Source organism: Coregonus lavaretus (assembly GCF_964263955.1).
Source record: "Coregonus lavaretus genome assembly, chromosome: 39".
NCBI classification, from domain to species: domain Eukaryota; kingdom Metazoa; phylum Chordata; class Actinopteri; order Salmoniformes; family Salmonidae; genus Coregonus; species Coregonus lavaretus.
Window position 1 is genome coordinate 9,847,246 of NC_140026.1, and position 10,995 is coordinate 9,858,240.

General features: G+C 43.7%; 1 long non-coding RNA gene across 3 annotated transcripts in view; it reads left to right on the top strand.

Annotated features, from left to right (window-relative positions):
- Positions 1 to 479: 479 nt before the first annotated feature.
- The window catches only part of LOC311113203, a 49,006-nt gene continuing 38,490 nt past the window's right edge, over positions 480 to 10,995 (top strand). Inside the window, exons 1-11 of one of the 3 annotated variants that reach the window (XR_014610977.1) lie at positions 480 to 563; positions 1,054 to 1,096; positions 1,321 to 1,414; positions 1,683 to 1,730; positions 2,057 to 2,106; positions 2,383 to 2,436; positions 2,799 to 2,847; positions 3,321 to 3,357; positions 3,602 to 3,660; positions 3,850 to 3,913; positions 4,497 to 4,528. This is a non-coding gene — a long non-coding RNA (uncharacterized lncRNA). Of the gene's footprint in view, positions 564 to 966; positions 1,097 to 1,320; positions 1,415 to 1,682; positions 1,731 to 2,056; positions 2,107 to 2,382; positions 2,437 to 2,798; positions 2,848 to 3,320; positions 3,358 to 3,601; positions 3,661 to 3,849; positions 3,914 to 4,496; positions 4,529 to 10,995 lie in introns of those variants that run through there. The other 2 variants (XR_014610979.1, XR_014610978.1) reach the window with 2 other exon arrangements.

The following is a 10,995-nucleotide window of genomic DNA, read 5'->3' on the forward strand; positions in this document are numbered from 1 at the left end:
TCGTTTCGATGGGAAGTGTTGGGCTCGGCAGGGAGTACATTTTGTAGCTCTACGCTCCGCCTTAAACCAATAGGAGCAGAGCTCCCCTATGGGGCGGAGCTCCACGATATAGAACGATTAGTTACCGGAGTGTAACTCCAGTTCTATGAGTGGAGCGGAGCCCCATAGGACTTAAGGCCCTGCCGACCCTCTCTAGTCTCGCTGAATATAAACATCCCCTCTTATAGGGACACCTGTACTCCTATTGGCTGCAGGTGTGTGCATAATTTTGTCTCAGGCTGATGCTGCCTTAGGGCAGAGGGTAAACCACTAGGAGCAGAGCTCCCCTATGGGGCTCCGCTCCACTCATAGAACTGGAGTTACACTCCGGTAACTAATCGTTTCTCCCTGTCTCTGGCCCACACTCCAGTACAGTAGGTGGCGATAATGCGCCATAACGTTGGATGCCAACCGCCGATAAACCCTACCGAAGAAGAAGAGCGTTTTTGTGGCTCGTCCTGTGTCAACTTGTTCATTTTCTCCTTTCAAGATGCCGACGTCTCGGGAGAGAATGTGCCGCTCGGGTAAGCTGCTGACATGGTACAATGACTCACTCTGCGGCAATAAAATGATGCAAGCGAACGTTAGTTTAATAACTGGCTAGCTTGGTGTTTGTCGTTAGCGACTAGCTAACCACGTGTCATGTTGGTGTTAGCTAGTAGGCTAGCTGGCCAGTTAGTAGAAGTAAGTACACCATTATTCATAGTAAACCCAACGTTAGAGGTCTGTACTACGGTGATGATAAAATGAACTCTCTCTTACCGAATCAGCCTTTGAAGAAGACACTTCTTTACCAGATTCTGAGTAGCATTTGGCCCCTGTTTCGACCCGTTGATTCCCATACTGGTACCCTATTCTCAATAGTGCAGTACTTATTAACATGGCTCTGGTCCAAAGTAGTACACTGTATTGGAAAAAATGTGCCATTTGCGACGCTACCAATATCGTGTTCTATATGCCTGCATGTTGCCTATTTAAAAATGGAACTCCCTAACTTTTCCCCCTGATCAACAGAAATGCAGGACAGATGCCAGGGAAGTCCAGAACACATTGACATGTGAGTGCATTGACTTACCACCAGGAACATTGGCTGTGCACTGCTACTCAGCCCTTCACCTTAAAGAGAGACTTTGGTATCTAAATGATGATCCTCAAAGACAAGCATATGTCTGATTTTTGGTGATGCTAACTTTGATCTGATGGCCTCCTTGCTGTGTGTTCCAAAGCCTCTTGTAATATACAGGCTTGTAAGTCACTAATGTAGATGTGTCCTTTGCTTAGGTCTGCGTTGTTTGCAACATGACTTTGTGACTTCAAGGCATCTGAACAGAATCTCCACTTCGAGTTCCATTCCGGAATAGGAATGTGTGTGCTGGTGAGTTCCATTTTGAGTTTGTTTACTGGTGTTCATGATAGTTCCAATGGCACTAAATCTGCTATATGGTGCACTGCTTTTGACCATAAACCGGGGTAGTAGTGCACTATATATGACTCTCTCTGGCCTTTAAATGATGATCCATTGACAAGCATATGTCTGATTGTTTTGTGAAGCTACTCTTTGTTCTGATCGGCTCGTTTTAGGAACATTCTATCCTCATAGAAGCCAAACTATAACTAACATTATTTTGTGATTCCTTCTGTAGGATACCTGATTCCAGACCATGACACTGATGTGCTTTCTGAAAATTCAGGTTTGTGAAATGTTAAGTCACTGGCTACATTTGAAATGTTACCCCATCTCCCTTAATGCACCTTGAAGGGTATTGGGTGGGACTTTGGATGCAGACTCTTTCACTAGCCCCTTTTGGTTGGCCGACTATTCAAGATGGCCTCTTGGAATTACTGTTTAGTTGCCGTGGCTACCGGTACATGCTACAGTCCCAATGATGACAAACTTAGCTCACTTTGAACCGATGTGAAACGACATGAACTACTGAGTGACTGTAGCTAATGCAGCAGTAATGTTTTTGATTTCTTAAGCATCGCACTAATAAAATCTATGCCTTTCATTCTACAGGGTTTGCGCTCTGTGGTCAGTGGAATTGCAACATGGACTCAAACACACTGGTAAGTTGCGGTTCTAAAACGGACTCAAATGGCTCCCTCTATAGTACACTACTTTTGATAGAGCTTTAAGGGCCCTGGTCAAAAGTAGTGCACTAAAGGGAAGTATTTCCCAGAATAACAATCGTTCTCTGCGACCACATGATAAACTTTATTGGAATCTTGTTCGTCTGAATTCCTGTTGATGTTAAATGACCTGACACCCTGCAGCGTAGTAAAGAACGCTTGCTTGACTGTCTTGTTGCAGTCTAGTTACACGTCCTCCATTTTGTTTTACAGTGGACTGTCCTGAAACAAGATGGCTGGTGTTCTGGGCTGCTCTAAGCTATGCATGTAAGGAGCCATCCAGTCTAAATGGATATTTTAATACCAGTGTCTTAACTTGTCCTAAAAGTGGTAGTTCCAATTTTCAATGTGTAGTTTGATGTCCTTTTTTAAATATAGTATTGGTATGTACTTAACTTAGCTGAACGCAACACCTTTGTAGTTTGAGTTATCTTGTCCCTCTGCTGAACATGATGAATATTCTCTTTGGAATCTCGTTCGTCTGAACTCCTGTTGAGAAAAGGAATAGCTGACTTCAGCAGAGGACTACGTAACCCTGTCATAAGGGCTACTTATGTTACGGCTAACACCTTCCTTGTACCGATCTGGTCCTCAGAAAGACATTAACCTGACGCGTTTTGTCTTGGTAGGTTTCCTCTGTATGTGGCTGGGCAGGGAGCCGTGATGGCAGCTAGACAGGTGAGTTTTGGTTAATATGAGGACGTTCAGTGACTGACTAGAGATGCGATGTCATGGGAAATGAATCTTAACCAGAGCCTTAGCCACGAGCTATTACCACCAGCCTAGTGTTAAAACTCACTGCAAACAAGTGTTGACGTTTGGTAGTCATGGTGACTCTGGCTCCTGGTGATGACACCCGCACGCGTCTTACGCCCTGCGTCAACGACAGAACCTGCAAAGGTGGACCCACTGGCGTTGCCAGGGCAACAAGGGGACGGCTCGTTGGGGTTACCAACTGTCTGATGGGACCAGAGACTAAACACATAAAATGGCTGTTAGCTCTGCATTGTTTATCTAAAATGGCCGCCATTTTGGTTTCAGTAGATGCAGAGTAATTCACAACTCTAGTAGCAGCACAAATCACTGGGGTGGATGGGCTACTCGGACGTAGTCGGTTTATTTCTCCCTAACCTGTATCTGTTATTTTACAGTACCATCAATGCAGTTGAAGCAGGATGGAGTCTGAAGGTTAGTATTCTAACGTCCAAGTAACTCCATTCTTGACCTGATGTAGTACAGGGTCTTTGTCAGCACTTTCCCATATTTAGTCTCTCAGGGTGATAGTGCTGCTCTGGGATCAGTTCCCTTTTTATTTTAGATTATATTACCTCCCTGGTCTGATGTAACAATCAGTTTCCCCCCCTCTGATCTATCAGACAATAAAGCAGTCTTTAATGTACTGCTGGTCATGTTTATTCCTTCTCCCCTTCAGGACCTGACGGTGGTACCAGACTAGTCACTAGTAGACACTTGTTACTGCACTACCTCAAGGTGTGTATGATTTGACCTAACTTCTGTCCTTTTTTTTATAATGTAGAAGTGATGATTTCCTATTACCGCCCCAGTCTGATGTTAAGCTGACTGATTGGTTACCGAACTGATCTATAGAGATGGGGGGGGCAACTTTGATGTACTGCTGTTTTTAGTGCATTAATTTAGATTTAAAATCTCCTCTTCCAGGTCCTAACTGTTGTACTAGACTGGCCACTAGAAGGAAACTCTTTGCTGTGAAATGAAGTCAAAGGTGTGTAATTTAAGTTATTAGGTGTGGAAGTGTAGCACAACCAGCTGGCAGATGGTGTTGTTTCATTTGTCATCTGCGTCCAACTGCAATCAATGCTACTTCCTGACGTTCAGCCAATAAGGTTGCAGCAGTCTCTGGCTGAAGGCAAGGCGCAACATGAGTAGTTAGCATTAGCCAGTCTAGCGTGGTGGAAAAACGTATTAAGACTACGCATGTTTGGATGCCAGGGGACAAACTGAATAATAGATGTGAATGGAATAATGGTGCTGTCTGCCTGCTGGTTTGGGCTAGTAGAAGTGATGATTTCCTATTACCGCCCCAGTCTGATGTAAAACTGACTGATTGGTTACCGAACTGATCTACACTACAGCAGTGTTTCCTGGTCCTGGGGACCCCGAGGAGTGCACATGGCTCTTGTCCTAGTTCTACACACCTGACTCAAATAATCACAGGTTTGAGTTGGATCAGGTGTGTAGTTCTAGGGCAAAAACTAATGTTCACCGCTTTGGGTCCCCAAGGTTAGATAAAGATTACTAGTTTTCAATGTCACTCAATAATCCCTCTTAACTCCTGTCCTCCCCAGTTGACGTCCTAGTGAGTGCAGTCTTCAGGAAGGTGTGTGAATTTTTTGTTTTCTCTCAGCATTAACTTCTGTTCTATTATAATGTAGACGTGATGATTTCCTATTACCGCCCCAGTCTGATGTTAAGCTGACTGATTGGTTTCCGAACTGATCTATACGCCAGAGCAGTGTTTCACAATCCTGGTTCTGGGGACCTATATGTAAAGCTTTGTTTAGACGACAGCTCAATTCTGATCTTTCACTAATTAGTGTTGCGTATTCAGATCAGGAAGGTCTGAAAAGATTTGTGATTGGTCCTACGACCAGTGGCCGTGCCATCCCGGGATATACGGTATTACCGGAAGTTCACACAAGGCTCTATTTATGAAATGGGAAAAATAATGCTAAAGCATCACTAACGTGAACGTCTGCTGCATGGCCAAAACAAATATTAGCAACCAATGCTTGTTCCAGGAGGGAATTTCTCTGCTGTTACCAAGGGACGCTTGATTTTGGAAGAAGCTAACCACTTAGCTAGATGGTTAACGAACTACTAAGTTAGCAAACCAAATGTACAACTGCTGAACCTTTATCATTTACATAAGTTATAAGCCATCTAGCTGGCAAACATTTAATTGTGAATTCCATACTGTAATTAGTTCACCTGGCACAACAGTAAGTGACTCACAATGCTCTGGTCTCATTGTTGTACTTGTTAACAAACACCGTTGCCTACTACTATGTAAATGACATGTGACAGGTGAAATTAGGTTTTATTTATCCCAATGTATTGCTGAAGTTGACTGCAGGTATTTACTTAAGTAGCTACACATATTAAAATGAGTAACTTCAAATAATTAATTAGAACAGTATTTGAAAAACCCTCCTGTCGTTTTCAACTCCCCCAGTATACGGTATACCCACCCAAGACCAGTTCTAGGGCAGAAAAACAAATGTTGACAGTTTTTGGGTCCCCAGGGTTAGAATTCCACTGCTGTAGACTGATCCCATGTCTTACTACTAGTTCGTTAAATGTCACTTCATGCTCTCCTACTTTGTCCCTCTAGTGTTCTGCCCCCCCCACCTGGTTGAGGTCCTAGTGTCTGCAGTCTATGGAAAGGTGGGTGACTTGTTTTGACCGTATCTTAAACCACCTTCCACATGAGGCATTCTGGAATGTTGTATATGATGAAGCTCTTTGCATCATCCAGTCAGGTGACAATCCTGTCCAGTGCTCTTGGGCTGGATAAGGTCTCGTCTCCCATCGGCCCTCCTGTGGGTTGGGCAGGCACTGACAAGCCTGTTTGGCTGCAGGGGTAAGGTGGGCTGCCTGCCTGGAGGGAGGGTGTCTGGGTGGGGGGCTTGACCCCGGACCCTGGACCACTGGCTGGATGGCTGCAATGACTGAACAAAATAAAGCTGATCTCGTTTCAGAATGCTCTGCATGTAGTCTAGTTATCTAAGATTGGGATTATTTGGTTTTCAAACTGTTCTGTTTTTTTTTCCTAGCTCGTTGGCTGTTGAAGTGTTGCTGTCCTGGTGGAGTGGGAAGGTGTGTACTGGTTCCAGTTTTATAATGCACTCAGTATAGAGAACACATTCCTAATATTGAGTTTGCCCTCAACAGCCTCAATTTGTCAGGGCATGGACTCTACAAAGTGTCGAAAGCATTCCACAGGGATGCTGGCCCATGACACAACTGTGGGTCGGCGTTGGCTGGCTGTCCTTTGGGTGGTGGACCATTCTTGATACACGCTAGAAACTGTTGCGCTTGACAAACCTAAAAGTGTTGCAGTTGACACAAACCGGTGTGCCTGGCACCTACCGTACCCCGTTCAAATGCTCTTTTGTCTTCTCCATTCACCCTCTGAATGGCGCAAATAAACAATCCATGTCTCTTCATCTCTAATTGATTTTTAACAAGAGACATCAATGGGGAAGCTTTCGCCCTGTCAGTCTGTCATGGCAAGAGCAGGTGTTTGCTGTTTTGTACACTGTCTATGTATTATAATGGAAAGGGGGCCCAACTTAATATTAGGAAGAAGTTCTTAATGTACGCTACTGTTGCATGGTCCTCTTGGACGTCCCACTGAACCATGCAATGTGTTCCACACCACATACTCTGACGTGATGAGTTCTCATTACCGCCCCAGTCTGATGTAAAGCTGACTGATTGGTTACCCCTCTGATCAAGTCATCTCATAGCTTGTCTACTTGTCCCTACAGTGTCACCAGGATTTAATGCTCACCCTATTTTCCCCTCTAGTGCTCGTGTTGTTCACCGGCTCGCACTCCTGTTTGGGCAGCAAGGAAGTGGGGCAGTCTCGTTGGAACTGGGAAAACCAGGCCAAGTCAATTCAACCCCTGACTATGTGTTTTGCTGAATAAATAAATCTACAAGTGTGATGCTTTTTTCTTTCTTTCTTGGCAGTAGGAAATCAGACTTGGTAAATACGGCCATTTTGAATGAGCCATTTGGTGTGCTGAATTCAATACTGAACAATGACATTTCCAGTTATCTCAAATCTTTACACATTTATTCTAAGTGGTTCTAAAGCAGATGTGACCGTTTTCACTGGCTATAGAAAGCAGACTTATTTTCCTTATTTTAAGCCATTGATTTGTTTTTGAAAGGGTGTTATTGTAGGCAGCATGTTTAGGCTTCAACAAGGCTGGGTCAGTTTATAGATCATATATGGCATAACGGTTAATTTATGCTGCAATCCATACTGCCAATAATGGTGGATGAGGTGTTCGCTCAGGCGCTTTACCATGGGGGGGAAAAGGTATGTTTCGGTATATTTAACTGGGTGGATCACATTGACATCAATGCTATAGTTTGCCAGCTTGTACAAGCTCTGGGTTCAGTTTCAAAGGCGCTGCATTTACGGTGATGTGGCCTCTGCAGAAGTCTGGGCATTCATACTACAATCGCGGAGCCATGCAGAGTTGTCAAGGAAGTGAGTTTGGGTTTATATAGAATCAGATCAATGCGGCTCTGTATGAGCCCTCCGAATTGTTACACAATTTGAGACGCTCAGTGATGCGGTGGGGAGCTCAATTTGGGCTCTGACCACTACACGTTAATTTAGCGTTTGTTCTGACTGCACTACTTCCAATGTATACCATTTTGGTTACAGAGATGAAATGACTTGTTTTTGGGGCCTGTTTCCTGGACACAGATTGAGCCTAATCCTGGACTGCATTACATTAGAATTAACCTACTGTCCAGTTAATATTGTTTAGTGCTGGGTTTGGTCTGCATTCTTACGGCACCGATAACATTTTCGGATCAAGAATAAATTGCCTTTTAGATTACACATTTTCTGAAATGGTAAACCTGACCATTATAGCATGTGCTTTTATTACAAATACTCAAATTAAATGGTGTAAGCTGATTTTAGAAAAAAAAACAAGATTTAAGCCTGCGTTTACCACAGACCTTGTTCAGGGTTGATCCGAACACTCAATTTTCCCATAGGATTTGGCCATCGAACCATGGCGGAGTTTTTGCCTACAAAAAGATACCATTACTATTGCTCTCTATAGCAGCTGGGTCTAGTCTACCAAGTTAATTGAATACAAAAAAAAAAACCAGCGAGTGGTTTTCCTCTTTAAGGAATACCTGGAATAGTAAAAAAGTAATCCTTCTACCCCCCCTCCCCCACCCACAAAAAAATTTAAATGGGGTGGTTGTCCCACTGGCTATCATAAATTGAATGCACTAATTTGTAAATCGCTCTGGATAAGAGCGTCTGCTAAATGACGTAAACGTAGTCTCGCTTCCTCTTCCGTCTCAAACCTCATCAGCGCGCACTTTCTACATCTATCCTCTTCTAATTGCACTTCAGTTCTGTATGCAATAGTAGGATAGAATACCTGTATGTCTCTTGTGGTGAATTGGGCTAGTGCAGCAAAACACCACTGTCCTATAATCTGGGCCATAGTGGTTCGGCGAAGCTTGATCAAGAATTAAGATTATTAGTGTATGGGACAATATATATTTTTAAAAAAGTATGATTGGTATAAAATGCCTTTTATCACTCAGATGGATGGGATTTTCTGTGGCATTAAAAAGGTCTCAGTCTGACTTTGGACATGCCAAATAACCTTTCACCTGACTGCTGCTGCATGCTTTCCTTAAAGGAAAGGGCCTCCTAAAACCTATATTTTGGTATTGGCAAAATGCATCATATGGGGGTGATTTCTGTATTTTGAAAGTGACATGTCTTGAGAACTTGATTGCTTACAAGGTTCATGCGAGTGACTGACTGCACAAAGGAGTAAACCCCATACCCTCATAAGCAATGTGGCAGTACACCCAGAACATTGCTCTGGGAACTAGGAGTGATACAGTAGCTCCGTTTCAAGGTAGGAAGCCTTGTGTGGTATAAATCAGTCATATACAGGAACCAACCATGCTTATAACTTGTTTGCGTAGCAGTATAGAAGGACTGAAAGGGAACCTCTTTAGAGTTTGTATTGAGTTTGTGAACCTCTCCACGCATTAAAGATTACTACATTTACTTTTGAGTTTGAGTCCTTAGTGGTGAATTTACACGACAATTCCAACATTGGACTAATTAAGCAAATACCAAAATAGTTGTTGGATGGAGTTTCTTTAACTGGTTTCTAGAACTCCCTGGAAAACTGTATTTTATGGTACTATTCTGCAGTGATGAAATGAAAACCTTTTCAAGACATGAAGTCAAACAGTTACACACTAACCATGGTGGGGTGTGAATTTAATAAATAGTTACACACCAACACTAACCATGGTGGGGTGAGTGAATTGAATAACAGATACATTGAAGTGAGGCACTGGTTGGCAGACAACCAACCAACCACTGTAAACAGTTCTAACTCAGTATGATGGTACTGTCTAGTAGCATCCTAACAGATCTGAGAGGTGTACTACAAAGCAGGATCAATGAGTTAGTTAGCTAATTTTTTTGATAAACAACACAAAATAACTTGATTTGAGTTGATTCAAAACGCTGAACTTAGATGTGCGTTTTGGTTGAGTCAATTAGACCACGCCCATTTCAAGCTTACCGGTATCTTTCTAAAAATGTTCTCCTGCTTTGTAGTATCCCTCTGTTTGTGATGTCATCCCTCTGTTTGTGATGTCATCCCTCTGTTTGTGATGTCATCCCTCTGATTGTGATGTCATCCCACTCCTTGTTGTTTGGCATGACAAGCAGTGCAGTGGCATGATGGCACAAACTGGTACCCAGACTGGCCTACTAGTGTTTCTCAACCTTTTTCTAATTAAGGACAGGAAAGCTATGTTTTGTGCGATTGTTATTATTGTTTGAGGTGACTACCAGAACATGTGAAGCTTGGATATGTGAGGTATGCGGTAAGAGCATTTGTGTCCAAACCATTACAGTGTGGAGATTGTAACGGATATGGTCATGTGTCAAATGTTTGCAGACGAGAGAAGTATGATATTGTAGAATCTGCGAATGGAAAATGTTGCAACTGTGGTGGGGATCATACTCCGCACTTCCTTGAGTGCCCTGTTAGGGTGAAGGAGGTCGAGGTGTCAAGGGTCAGGGCTGCGCAGCGGATCTCCTGGATCTGTGGAGGCGGTGAAGAGAGTCGAAGGGAAAGAGGCAACAGTGTTGAAGATATGGCGGTGAATGCATTGAAACCAGTTGCTAGTGTTTTAAGTCAATTGGGTGATCTGGATACACTCATTGTGAAGAAGGTGGATTTTGTGGCATTTCTAGCCACAGTGATTCATTGTACAGCACAAGTGTCCAAGAAATAGTCCGGGTAGCCATTTGATTAGCTGTTCGGGAGTCTTATGGCTTGGGGGTAGAAGCTGTTAAGAAACCTTTTGGACCTAGACTTGGCGCTCCGGTACCGCTTGCCGTGCGGTAGCAGAGCGAACAGTCTATGACTAGGGTGGCTGGAGTCTTTGAAACATTTTAGGGCCTTCCTCTGACACCGCCTGGTATAGAGGTCCTGGATGGCAGGAAGCTTGGCCCCAGTGATGTACTGGGCCGTACGCACTACCCTCTGTAGTGCCTTGCGGTCAGAGGCTGAGCAGTTGCCATACCAGGCAGTGATGCAACCAGTCAGGATGCTCTCAATGGTGCAGCTGTATAACTTTTTGAGCATCTGAGGACCCATGCCAAATCTTTTCATTCTCCCGATGGGCAATAGGCTTTGTCGTGCCCTCTTCACGACTTTCTAGGTGTGTTTGGACCATGATAGTTTGTTGGTGATGTGGACACCAAGGAACTTGAAGCTCTCAACCTGTTCCACTACAGCCCCGTCGATGAGAATGCAAACAAGACAGAGTAGTTATTTGCTCTGATTCATGTGCAGTGTTAATGAGTCTCCAGTCCTTTAGCTCACGTAGCAGACAATACCTGCTTTATGAGGTGCTACAAACCCATGGCAGTATTAAACAGATGGGTATACAGATAAGATTTAGTTGGGTCCCAGCCCATGTGGGGGTGGAGGGGAACGAGGCAGTAGATGAACAGGCTAAACAAGCACTTAGTAG